The 12,339-nt window shown below is 43.8% G+C and overlaps 1 protein-coding gene across 2 annotated transcripts in view; it reads right to left on the bottom strand.

Annotated features, from left to right (window-relative positions):
* The window catches only part of LOC146199426 (calcitonin gene-related peptide type 1 receptor-like), a 172,001-nt gene that overhangs the window by 106,822 nt on the left and 52,840 nt on the right, over positions 1-12,339 (bottom strand). For both annotated transcript variants that reach the window (XM_084594910.1, XM_084594911.1), the window contains exon 2: positions 1,384-1,425. The gene's annotated coding sequence lies outside the window, so the exon portion shown is untranslated. The remainder of the gene's footprint in view (positions 1-1,383; positions 1,426-12,339) is intronic.

Raw genomic sequence — 12,339 nt, forward strand, 5'->3', positions numbered from 1 at the left:
GTCGCTTCGCGGACCCCCATTTGAGGAACTCTGGATTAAAATATAAGTGCACATCGTTCATGAAGAACAGATGTAGAGCCTGCGTTATATTGTCATATAGCGGTGAAAATAATATAGCAAAAAATAAATAAAAACAAACAAACAAACAAACAAACAAAAACACGAAGAAAACTCTTTAATGAGCCGACTTGCTCCCGAGAAAGGACTAAGCGACTTGGCGGATGTGATGCTCGGCTATTGTCGAACTGCGGATGACCGTGGCTCCCTCAAGCGCCGAATTTAAAGTCGGCAGAGAAACATCGCTGTAAAGCCTCCCAAGGAACTAGAACAATACGGAACAATATAGAAACAGACGCGAATGGCAGCAGACATTCGAAAAAAAGAAAAAAAGAAACGTCGGCACATCTTGCACTATGAAGAAAGTGATGAAGATGCGCCCGGCGACTTTAACCTTACGAAAATAAGCACAGCAAATCTTCGTGGCATTACATAGGTCGTTCTGCGCTTTGCAAGCAAAGTGGTCAGGCGCACGTTGGTGGTTGTTGGCAGCAACAAATAATGATTACAATTTATTCCGGCAATATTATTTCACTGATCCTAGTGGGGATTCTTCTTTCTCCACGCCTCCGGATACGACCAGGCGACGGCGACGTAAGAGGATGTTCAGGCACTACGTCACCGTTTTCATGATGGTGCCACTCCATTTGCCCCGATACTCTGTTCGCCACCTTTGCTGCCGTAGAAGCCGCCGGTTTGGGAGCTCCTTAATGAAGTTGTGCTTGGTGGCTATTCCTAGTTGTGTTGTTCTTCGTTACCACAGTTACAGGTGTGGTTCTTGCTACAGGTGTTGCAGGTGCTACCTCGTTACAGGTGTTGGCCTTGACTGCGGTAGGACACTTACAGCCTCCTCCTCCTCCTCCTTCTCCTCTCTTCTTCTTCCGGGTAACTTTTAGTGGGAACCCTTTTCTGCCAGCGTAACGTTCATTTGTGATATAGAACAATTGTGAAATTATTAGTTCGGATATGTCTCACCCTCACCCCCTCCCCTTCCCGTCCCCTTTACTTTCTCACAAAGTGTAGGGAGAAAAAAAGTGCGAATAATTTTCGTTTTGGTAGAGCTCATCCATTTCTGCCCAACCGCACGTATACGCCCTGCATACGCCCTAGAATGCAGCTCCGAAGAACAACTTCATTTGAAACAGCCGAAAAAAATCATTCACAACAGAGTTGCATTGAATCTGATTTGAAACACAGACGCTAGGGAATCTTCCGCCATGACTGAAGAACCGGTCTGACTCTTGAAACTCTGAACCTCTATTGTTCTTTTTGTAGTTAGCAATGATATTTACTTTTAGAAAGCAAGACGAGGTAGCCTGCTCTTACCGATTGTTGACGGTGCTGGAGTGTGGTCACCTCCTTTATGACCTGCACAAAAGAACGTACTTTTGAACATGTTGCGCAGATAACGAAACTTCTGGTAAACTGAACTGGATCATTGTTTACTTTAAAAACTGTCTGGAAAAATAAGGATATTTGAAGATCGAATTTCAAGGCTGCCCGATATTTTGCTGCAGCATATTCGCTTCATGCAACCTCGCGCAAAACATTGATTACGAAGTACGCATACTTCCTGTACCATAATCCTTTCATGTAACCTCGCAGAAATCCCTGACTGCAAAGGGAATTTATTCAAAGCTGAAAATTGGTCGGGAGCCCAAACACTTTGAGAGAAATGCAAATGTGAAATGGTTTAGAGGAAAGGAGCACTGCTGTATCTCACACTTCTATGTGGGCACTTGGACCACGTCGGAATGAAAGGGAGGAATGCGGGAGTGAAAGAAGGAAGAGAGAAAGAAGTTGTAGTGGAGGGCAACGTAATAATTCCGACCACCTGGGTATTTGTAAAGTGCCCGGACATCGCACAGCACACGAACGCCTTTGAGTTTTGCCTTCGAACCTGATTGAGTTTGATATCTGATCGAACTTTCGATGCATTCAGAAAAGAGCACTGCTGTATGTTCCCCAGACGCTCCTGATTGATGCATTTACATGCTATATATCGGTCAATGCTACTTGTACTCGCACTTGTATGTTGTAGCGATAAAGAATGAGTTACATACAATCCTCTTGTAGTGGAGAGCAACGTAATAATTCAGACCACCTGGACATTTTAAAGTACACGGGCATCGCACAGCACACGAACGCCTTTAGGTTTTGCCTCCATCAATATGAGGCCGCCGTGGTCGGATTTAAACCCGGGTACTTCCGGTTTAGTAGCCGAACGCCTTAACCACTGAGCTACCGTTGCTGGTTTAGGGGGAAAAAGAGGTTTAACTAATCAGCTACACTTACGCGAATTGTTTCCACTAACAGTTCTGAAACTAGAAGGTGGCTTCTCCTTACAACAGGTATGTTTTAGAGAAAGTCGCTGAATTCTGTGCAAGGGAGTAAGAACGCGGCGAATGGGACTCGGGCCGCAGCACCATCCGCAGTCGCCGCTGCTGGTATGGTCTAGCCTCAACATCGGCCTTAGTCTTAAGCTGACCGCCATTGCTATGAGCGTGTGTTGAAATTCGCCTGGACGCTGGGGCGTGCGCCGCTTTCAAATTATCTCGAGCTCGAACCTTCCCCCTGTCTAGACACGTTCCGAGGTAAAGAAGTACCATGAAATTAAGAGGTAATGCTTGCGACCAGATATGAAATAAAACAAGGAAGATTAGCTGTCTTCTTTAGTGCCTAGACTTTGTTCAATTCTCAAAGCACAAAAAATAAATAAATAAATAAATAAAAAGAAAAATATTTTCTTTCGTATGTAATCATCCGTGCAGGTGTTTCAAGAACTGGCTGGGATGCCGTTGTGCCTGATTAATCTAAGATATAATTACTTCGAGAAACACTCTTGATTTGTAATATATACCAGATGCCATATCCTATAGGTAAAGGTCACTGAACTAGCTAACAAATACGAAAAGGAGAAAAAGAAAATAACATTGTAAAAACTCACAGCGGTTATCTCTGTTAAATCAATAACAATGCAAAAGCACAGAAAACTGCAGTTTCAACTGTAGGTGCGACGCTATCTGGGAGCCGATGATAAGTTACAAATTGAAAGAGAGAGAGAGAAAAAAAAAAGACGTTGTAAGGCGATCTGCAACAAACATGGACGCACGAAACTTCGTGCTACAAAATCTCTACAAGGTGACTATTTAGGAAAGTTGGCGCGAATCTAACATATGCAAAAAGTGAAAGGCAGACACAGAGTGTTTCTGTGGATTTCGCTGGTTCAATATGTAACATCTCTACAATGCGGGACATGCTTTTCCTGACGTGCGCCAGCCTTTCCAAATCCACAGAGCTGCTTAACCAATAATCGCACTGGCTTGACAAATCACTTCAAATGTAGCTCCAGCATTTGTAGCTCTCTCTCTCCCCTCTCTCACCGTTCCGTCAGCCTTAATTTAGACGAACGCATCGCCTAACGCTGAGTGGAAAATTGTTGCCTGTCTCGCAGGTACGAATTAATGATTCCACGCTACGAAATGCGACAGGCATCACCCCGTAAATGTAGCACCCTGGACCAAAAATCAGTGGTAAGAATCTTTTATTCCTTGTCACGAGCGTCCAGGGAGTCGTAAACGCTAGCAATGAAGCTCTTTTTTCATTACTTCTACCCTGATAAGAGTGCGGCCCTGGTAAACATGTACACATTGCCTGGCTATCAAAAGGACGAGAAAGCTACATATGACCACACGTTCCAAAAGAGCTGAGCCATTACGCTGTAAAGGTTACTTTGAATAGCTCGCAGAAAAGATAAGGAAAGCGAAAGGGGATAAAAACAAAAGTTGATACACTCGCAACTTGGGTCGAGTCGGTAATTTGATTATCGTACTGATAGTTTTTTGTTTTTTCCTGTTTTACGACAAATCCTGATGGGGTGAGCAGACATTTCGGCCCAAGGTGAGGCTGTCTGAACTGTTTTTATTGTCCATAGAAATGCAAAACAGTTTCGGTGAACGACTCGAGAAGTATTGTTGAATAAAGACCCGAAAGGTCGTGAAATGTTCTTGCATTTTAGGTTAGTAATGCGGTTAGGAGGGGAGAGATGGGGGAGTGCTTTATTTGCCGCGTGTTGAGATAGCTGTTAAAACAGGTATGGTTTAGCGTGTCACTTAGTCAAGTTTGTGTACGCCGGGACTTCAGTTATGGAAATTAGTGACGTAATCAAGCCCTTTGCTTTACATAGAACATGTACTGGTATTAACGGGCATATTCTAAAGCCTTCTGTTTAGAAGTCAGAAAAACAGTTGTGCTCGAGATACAAAAGAAGCAGTTATAGGACTTGCTTGCTGTGCTGTGGTAATCTTGTTTTGAAGTTAGGAGATTTATTAAGTTGTTGAGCCTAGATATTCGCCTGTTACAACGCAGCTGGCAGCCAGGTGCCTAGGAACTTTCGCATGGACCGTAAACCTCCTATTTACCTGTGCGTGCCCACTAGCTAGATGATGAACACTCTTTGAACGTATGTCTAAATTATCAGATAAGAGAGTTGGCACTTAGCCCAACTGGATAATTGACTGAAATTAACTCCTAATTTCTGCCTACTTTCTAAACAGCGGTGATGCTTGAAAGCGAGTAATTCTTTCTTCCTTCCCTATATTATATTTCGTTAGGGCTGACAGTTTCTCTCTATCTTAATATATGAGAGGTAATAAATTTAGATCGAGAACTACAAGATTTATGCACATAATTAAAGTTTTACGGACTGATTATTTATGTAGATTTGATCCTTACAAATGTTGATAACCCTGACAACAAAACATGCATGCAAAACAATTGCATAGTAAACAATTGGAATGTACAGGAGGTATACACTTTGGCAGAAACAAATATTTAATTCAAGTTTAAATTAAGTGTACTCTTTCGATAAATGTGTCATCAATAAAAAAATAATTCTTAAGCGTGGATCTTCATAACTTACGTGTTTTTGTCCTTTAATGTTATAATGTTTTGATTTTCCTTACGGATGATCTTCGCGTCCCCAAAGTGTTTGCAGGAATTTTCAGATGAACTTGAATTTTAAGATAGCTTTCATGGCCTAAATATTTTCTGTATATTTGAAGGCACGAATGTGTAACTTGCAGCTTCACCGAAGAAAACCGGAAGTGCATGGGCGCAGTGATTAGTAGCCAGGTACTCCAGTCTTTTAACTTGTGCTCAACAATAATCAAATGTGACACCCTTGAAGTCGAAAAAAAAAAGTAAGCGCGTGCTCTAGCTAATAATCGCCAGAAAGCTGTTGAGCAAACTGTAGGCGTCAGCCACGTTTTTTAGCATCTGCCTTGACTGTGAGCCTCGAGATTTAATAGTGCGAGATACAAAGGTGACATCAAAGAAAAGAAGCTGGATAATAGCAAGGTAGCAAGAAGTGAAATATTTTCGCACTTTTAGAAAGCAAATCGCGTGCCACAAAACTAAGGATAAAGGCACATGTGATCCGATCCTTAATTGGTATTGACTTGTGCTATGCGTGTTTTACAGGAGACGGCGACTTTAAACACAAATGCTTCAAGGAATCGAAGTGGTGCTTGAATCATTAGTGTAAGAAGCCAGCGGCCAGATACCCGATGTTACATGAGGTAGAATGCTTGCAAAGCGATCAAGCCAGTCTTCGACACAGCCTATGCAACTCGGTAATTGTTCAAGGATTGGATGCGAACAGTTTCTTCTTAAAAATAAAAAAAAGCAACGTGGTGCCGCTGAAATGACAGCTGCGTTAAACACAAACCGCACAGAGCAACTCTCTGCCTATGGGAAAGAGGCTTGCCAGGAAAAGGCAATAATTAAGGCAAGTGGCTTTTGACCAGGAGAGGTTTCATAGTGTAAGAGTGTAAAACTACCTGCTGTGCCCCCTACACGGTCATCACTGGCAACCTCTTTGCAATCTAGAATTTCGTAGGCTACATTATTCAGTTGTTGCTTTTCCGGTCATGTATTGCACTTTGTAAGAACCTTTAAAATGTCTCAGGCAGTATATATACATGTCTGCCCTTGAACAGCTCTCGCAGCTGCGGTGTTGGTAAGCGATGTTTTCTTTCAACACCCGACTTTTCCACAAGCGCTTTGCTATGTACATATGCGGACCAAATTAAACAGAGAACGCTATTTTCTTCTAACATTTTTTACGCGTTGAATAATTGAAACTGGCAGTCGTGGTATGTGCGAACCGGTGGTAGACACCAGTGACCTTTCACTGAGACAAATATTGTTTTCTTATCCCCAGTGCAGAAGACGTGATTTCAATTTGAGCGGGAAAATCTTGCTCCGTTTACTTATGTCCGGATCTGCAGTTATATTTTTTACATATTGTACATCACCGCCATGAAAACGTTTGCATGGCAGCTTGACAAAGTGTGCCGACAGGAAGGGTAGGAGGAGGAAGATGAGGAGGAAAGGCAGGGAGGTTAACTCGTAAAAGCAACCGGTTTGCTACCCTGCACTGGGGGAAGGGGGTGAGTGGATATAAAAGTTGTGAGAGAGGGATGGTTGAGTTAGTGCAGTCACATCACAGACATGTCACATCACATCACGTCACAGTCATATCACTTAACATAAAAGCAAACTCATAGTCTTTCGATTAGGCCTGTGATTTTTCATAAAGCGGAGCAGTGCCTGGGAGGCCTTCACCGCAGGACAGGAAGGGAAGAAAAACGCAAAATCCTTCAACGCCATTCGCTTGTCTTGTTTCTCGCTCATTTATTTCCCTTTCTTCCTCATCTTTTTTCTTCCCCCACGTGTGTTTGCCTTTGCGTCCTTCTTTTTTCGCACCCGTCAGTGCCCTGCCTATGTCGTGCGTGTCCGAAATGGAGCACGCGTCACTTGCACTGATGAGCAGCAGCGAGACAGCCGTAATCAGGGCGCTCCCAATCACGTCACACGGCTAGGACGTCGTGCAGCTCGGGGCCAGGTAATGTAAATACGGAAGCGCGGCTGCCGTAGAAGTAGCTGAGAGGGAGAGGGATAGCCAGGTCACATGCGAGCGTGAAGGGAGCCGTTGGCACTCTTTGTCACTAAGGGGTGAAAACTCTGGCTCAGGTCCAGACGGTTAGATGACATCACGGTGGACAGAGCTGCGTAGGACCGTAACTTCATGGGTAAGGTAGCGTTGTCTGATGAGAGAAGCGGGTTGGGCCGATGAAGCTTTCGAAGTTCGGCGGTACTTTCGCGGAATGGCGAAAAATTCAAGTAATGATAAAGGATGTGAATATCAAAGAAAAAGCGAAAAAAAAAAACCGGCCATGTTGCAACAGAACGTTATCGCAGAGATGAAGATTGACTTCAGCCTTGTCTCCTGGAATGACATTGGATCAGTATACAAATAACCACATAAATACAGCCATGTCTGAACCGAATGCAGTGTAGGAAGCTGTATTCAAAACAAGCGGGGTGATTCACCGCAGGCTTAATCAGTCTCTGTTGTCCGCTGCCAGCCTTCACTGACTGCGTTGCAACGCTACTGTTGTGCTAGAAAGCGACGAGGACAATTCTCGCTGTTGTTGACTGCTCTGTATTTTTCACGATGCTGAGAAATCATCAGCGAAGGGAGCGGCAAGCAATGAAATCAACAATCATGATGCTCCCTACGGATTTCTGAAAAACTATATAGGGGTGGAACTGCTGCTCCACGATATTTACGTTTGCGTTAGTTAGATGGTAAGCAGCCTTTTACGCTTCTACCCCCCCCCCCCCCCTTCCAAAAAAGTAAATAAACATAAAAATTGAGCTGATCATAGAAAATAAATAACGAGGCCTAAGGTAGGAAAAGAACTGTGCAGCAGAAAAAGCAGAAAAGACAAGAAAATGATTATATTTCGCTAGCTGAGGAAGGAGAGCCAGGGAGGCTTGACCATGAATCGGAGATTTTTACTGAATTTTCACGTTTGCACTATTTCAAATTAATCTAAAAATCCGGAGCTACATGTAAAACGACAACGCTGAGAAATACTACCAGAGCAAAAACGTCGCCTATTTGATTATGTTGCTTTCGCATGCTTGAAGATCTAAAAAAAATGTAGAGGTTCAAGTATCCTTGAATCAAGTTTTACGAGCGTGAGCCATCGGCTGCGGCTGCAGTTGCTGCTGCCGCTTCGATCTTTGCTCACTTCCGCACTTGGTAAGCCTATCGGCAACGGGCTAGTCTGGATACTCGTTTTTTTGACGGTCTCGGCAGCCTGTCTGGCATGGTTATGGTCTCTGTCTTTAGCGAGATGAGCTTGCTCGATTCACGCTGCCTGGTGGTGATGTAGCGGTGGCCAGGATCTCAAAACGGGTGGACACATACGATATGCCCTGGCCTTCTGTAACGCCGTCTTGTGGATTCGCCCAACACTACACTCGCGCACCTCGCCTGCATTCGCCCAGATGACTTATGCGTACGGCTAATTTACTTAGGTTAAAGGAAGGAGTGGCGTAAATGGAACTTAGATGACGATGTTCACTGCGCAGAGCGAGAGTGTGTTCGTGTTTTACACGAGGCGTGATCGGCTGCGGTGATAGCATATTGCTCTAGTGCCTGGCCGGGGAAGCTGTTTTTTTTTTTTTTTTGTTCTGGGGCGGGATTAAAACTCAGAAGTAGAGATTACGCTCTACTTGTCGTCACTGGCCTTATTCGTGGAAATATTAAGCAATCCAAAAGTGAAGCGAAATAACTCGGGATCAAGGCAAGTAAGTACAGTTACCCGCAACCCCCCGTGCATAGAGCGTCGTCAGCATCACTTTGGCGTTAAGTCTACGCAATCACTATGCCCATGCTGTCAATTAGGCGAATATATGTTTTGTAACTGGGTACTTTCTCTGGGGTATTTCTCTTTAGTGATGTGTCTCAGTCGCCCGGTTCTTTTTGTCCGACGTGGTTCTATACCATTCAATTCTGAAGGACGACCTTAAAGAAACAATGTTACTGAATCAATTACTGGACGACTCACAATGCAATCTCACTAAGTGCCACGCGTTCTTCGAACCCGAGTGACCCATCTTTCTGAAAGCCGGTTGGAATTGAATTAAAGAACTTTCTAAATGCGCCTGAAAGATCGCTCAAGGGAAGGACTTCAGACGTCCCTACATTTTTAGGAAGTCGAATGAAAGGCTAATGCACAAAACGATATAGCGTGAATACAATTGGAATAACCTTGGATATTTGCTTCCTAAATTCACTGTTTCATGGTTTCGCAAATGAAAAACTTTGAATCGCCAGTTTGTTGTTACGTAGCTTCACTTAAAGGAGTCGAAACGGGATCTGCCAGAGTGAAAGAGGGGGGAGGAGGGCACAAGAAGGGCTAATAGGACGAGGGTTGGCCCATAAAGATTTTCGAAGTGGGCGCGCAAATACGGAAGGCTCTTTCCCCGGTTTCAAAGGCGACCGTACAGCCACGACCAAGACGATGCTGAAAGTGCGCCGCGGCGCCCTCGGATCACAGGGCATGCCAAAAGACCGCTGGGATCAAAGGTGACCGAAACGTGAGTGCAGGGAATGTCACTTTCTGTGATTAGGTTTGCGTTGCTCGGCCCAACTTGTTCCCCGTCTCGGGAACGAGCAGCTCGTTGAATACAAAGAGGAGACGAATGTTGAGGGTATAGAAAAAAGCGCTGAAGGTGGAGAGAGTATTGTCACGGTTCCCAGTAACAGACATGCCTATAGCTGCCCTTCTGAGCCCAGACAAGAAGTGAGGCAAACCTCTATTCATTTGCAATTTCGTTGGAAATTAAGCTAACATTTTCTTAGTAGACGGCCATCCTTTGACGTATTGAGGTAAAGTCATGCTGTGGAGGTGCGAAAAGAGGATTTCACTCTAGTAATTGAAGCACAATAAAATTTGTCGCAATAGTCAAAGCTGAGGAGTTTGAAACAAATTAGCTGCAGCGAGTCATTAAAACTGTAGATATTGCTCAGGCAAAATATGAAGTTCTAGGGAATGAACTTAAGGTTGAGCTCGTCTATCACACATGGAACATTGTCATAGTTCCTATACAACGCTGGGGAGTTGCTACACGGCTCGACTAACTTCGTGCTGGCATCTGGAGTGGTTTTCAAAGCCCCAGAGTCGAGCCTACACCTACAAAAAGCAAGTTCCTGGCGTGAACAACTCTAGACACTAATATCAGTTTTGGAGATGATCGTTAGGTCTGCTTAAAGAAAAGTAAATTGCGACGACATATCATGTTGAGGAACATGACGTGCTGTTAAATGCTCATTAACGGAGCAGTGTAGTAAGTTCATTTGTGCTAAAGAGGTTATTATTTTTTTTTCCGCGAAGCGTATACAAATTGTTCGATCGAAAGAGTGTCCCCATCGCCGTTGGCGTCGCCGTAACTCAGAATTACGAAAACCTGTCGGGAAAAATATGCACGTGACTTGGGACCAAAACTTTGATACAACCGTTCGTTTTTAGTCGTTCATATTGGTGTCGTATAACTTCGCTTCCTGCTTTGCAGACACTTTGCAGACAGTCAAGGTGAAGGCTACTCTGCGATAGGGACTCCAACCGACGACAAATGTACCTCCAATTTTATGTCGTTCACTGTAACTGTACGCTACGTGTCCGCCGAGAAGTGAGACAGATACTGCGCCTTGCGTTCCCACAAAACCAAACTAACTAAAGATGTTTCTTTACCAAACTCTGCGCCACTCACTCAATGCTAAAATTTGGAGAAATAAGAGTTGGTTTAGAAGGCGTGCTCACGTCTGCTCTAACGTCGAAGCTTAAGCGTCCTCTTATATTTTCTTTCATGCGGTCAACTTAAGCACTCTGGAATTGAAAGCATAAACCAGAAATAAAAGAAAACAATTAATTAGCATTGTTTTTGTCTCTTTAAGCGCCGTTTAGGTTTAAGGTTTTGAAATTGGAAAATATTCTACTCCAAAAAGATAACTTCGATCTTCTCATAATTTTTGGGTTTCACTATTTTTAGAATGATCAAACATGCTTTTAAACGAAGTACGAGCATTATGTTAGAGTCGAAAGAAGTCTGCATGCTAGCATTTTTGTTTTCATTGCGGTAGTAATTCATTTTTCGGGGCATATGGCTTCATCTCCTATGTCAAAACTTCAGCTCTAAGGCTTAAAGCCTACGACAATAACTTAATGATTTTCACCACAATTATACCCACGACGTTACATACGACCCGACACTTCAGATGTTCCCACATCTGTGAAGAGACGAGAGTCGTTCAGTTCAGGCCGCATCGTACTCCGCAATGTAGTGTCAATGGCACGTGCATCTTAGATTCACAAATTGATGCTAGAAGGTTGTCCAGGGCTTGAGAAATAAGCGGTTCTGCTTTCTTTTGTGGCACCAAAACACAGACCAAAATGGTCTAAATGTTAGGCAGGCTATCCTGAGTTCAGGTTAATGGTGTGTGAGATGAAAGAAAGAAAAGCTCACAGGACGGATACGAGTGCGTAAGGCAAATGTTTCATAGGCTGTGGTATCAGAAACCAAGTTCGTGCCCAAAGGGGCAGGGCAAACAAGGGGACAAACCGAACATAGGCCAATATCTTGACCCATCCTGGTCAGGACATGACCTTTGGACCAATCGTCGCAGCAGCACCGGTGAGCATCCGTGCATCTAGGAAGCTCATTGCTTCCATTCATATTTCTCTTCCCTCTTTCTCCTCAGATATAAAAATGAATAGGAAGATCTCCCCCTCTCCACTTTGACATTAACCAGGTGCGGCAAGTGAGCTGCGGGCGCTGACAAGGTGAAGCTGAAGAACCAACTAATATGAGCTATAGCTTAAAAACGAGATTAAGGACTTGGCGCAGCCTCCACGGCAGTGACGACTGCAATCGCACGCGAGATGTCTGTAAGCGTGATTGGCTCCATCGTCAGCTCTGGAACTCTTGATTTTATCAATGGGGAAATGGGTCTCAGTGCCGAGATGACGTCGCTGCACACTTCCGTCGCAAGGACAGCGATGCGAGGACGTCCGTTCTGCAGCCTGTAAGAAGATGCGCGTATCTAATGAACGCTGCTATTTTCTGTCCGAAAGTTTTTCAGATCTCCTAAACTTGCATGACAACACAACATATAAAGATAAAAGACAAGCGACAAAAGACGATACACTAAGACAGTTTTTTCTCTTCAGCGTAATCAAGAAAAGCGCTTGAACAGCCGGGAAGGGATTTCTTTCTTTCTTTCTTTCTTTCTTTCTTTCTTTCTTTCTTTCTTTCTTTCTTTCTTTCTTTCTTTCTTTCTTTCTTTCTTTCTTTCTTTCTTTCTTTCTTTCTTTCTTTCTTTCTTTCTTTCTTTCTTTCTTTCTTTCTTTCTTTCTTTCTTTCTTT

Source organism: Amblyomma maculatum, chromosome 2 (genome assembly GCF_055883805.1).
Source record: "Amblyomma maculatum isolate TAMU_Amacu chromosome 2, ASM5588380v1, whole genome shotgun sequence".
NCBI lineage: Eukaryota > Metazoa > Arthropoda > Arachnida > Ixodida > Ixodidae > Amblyomma > Amblyomma maculatum.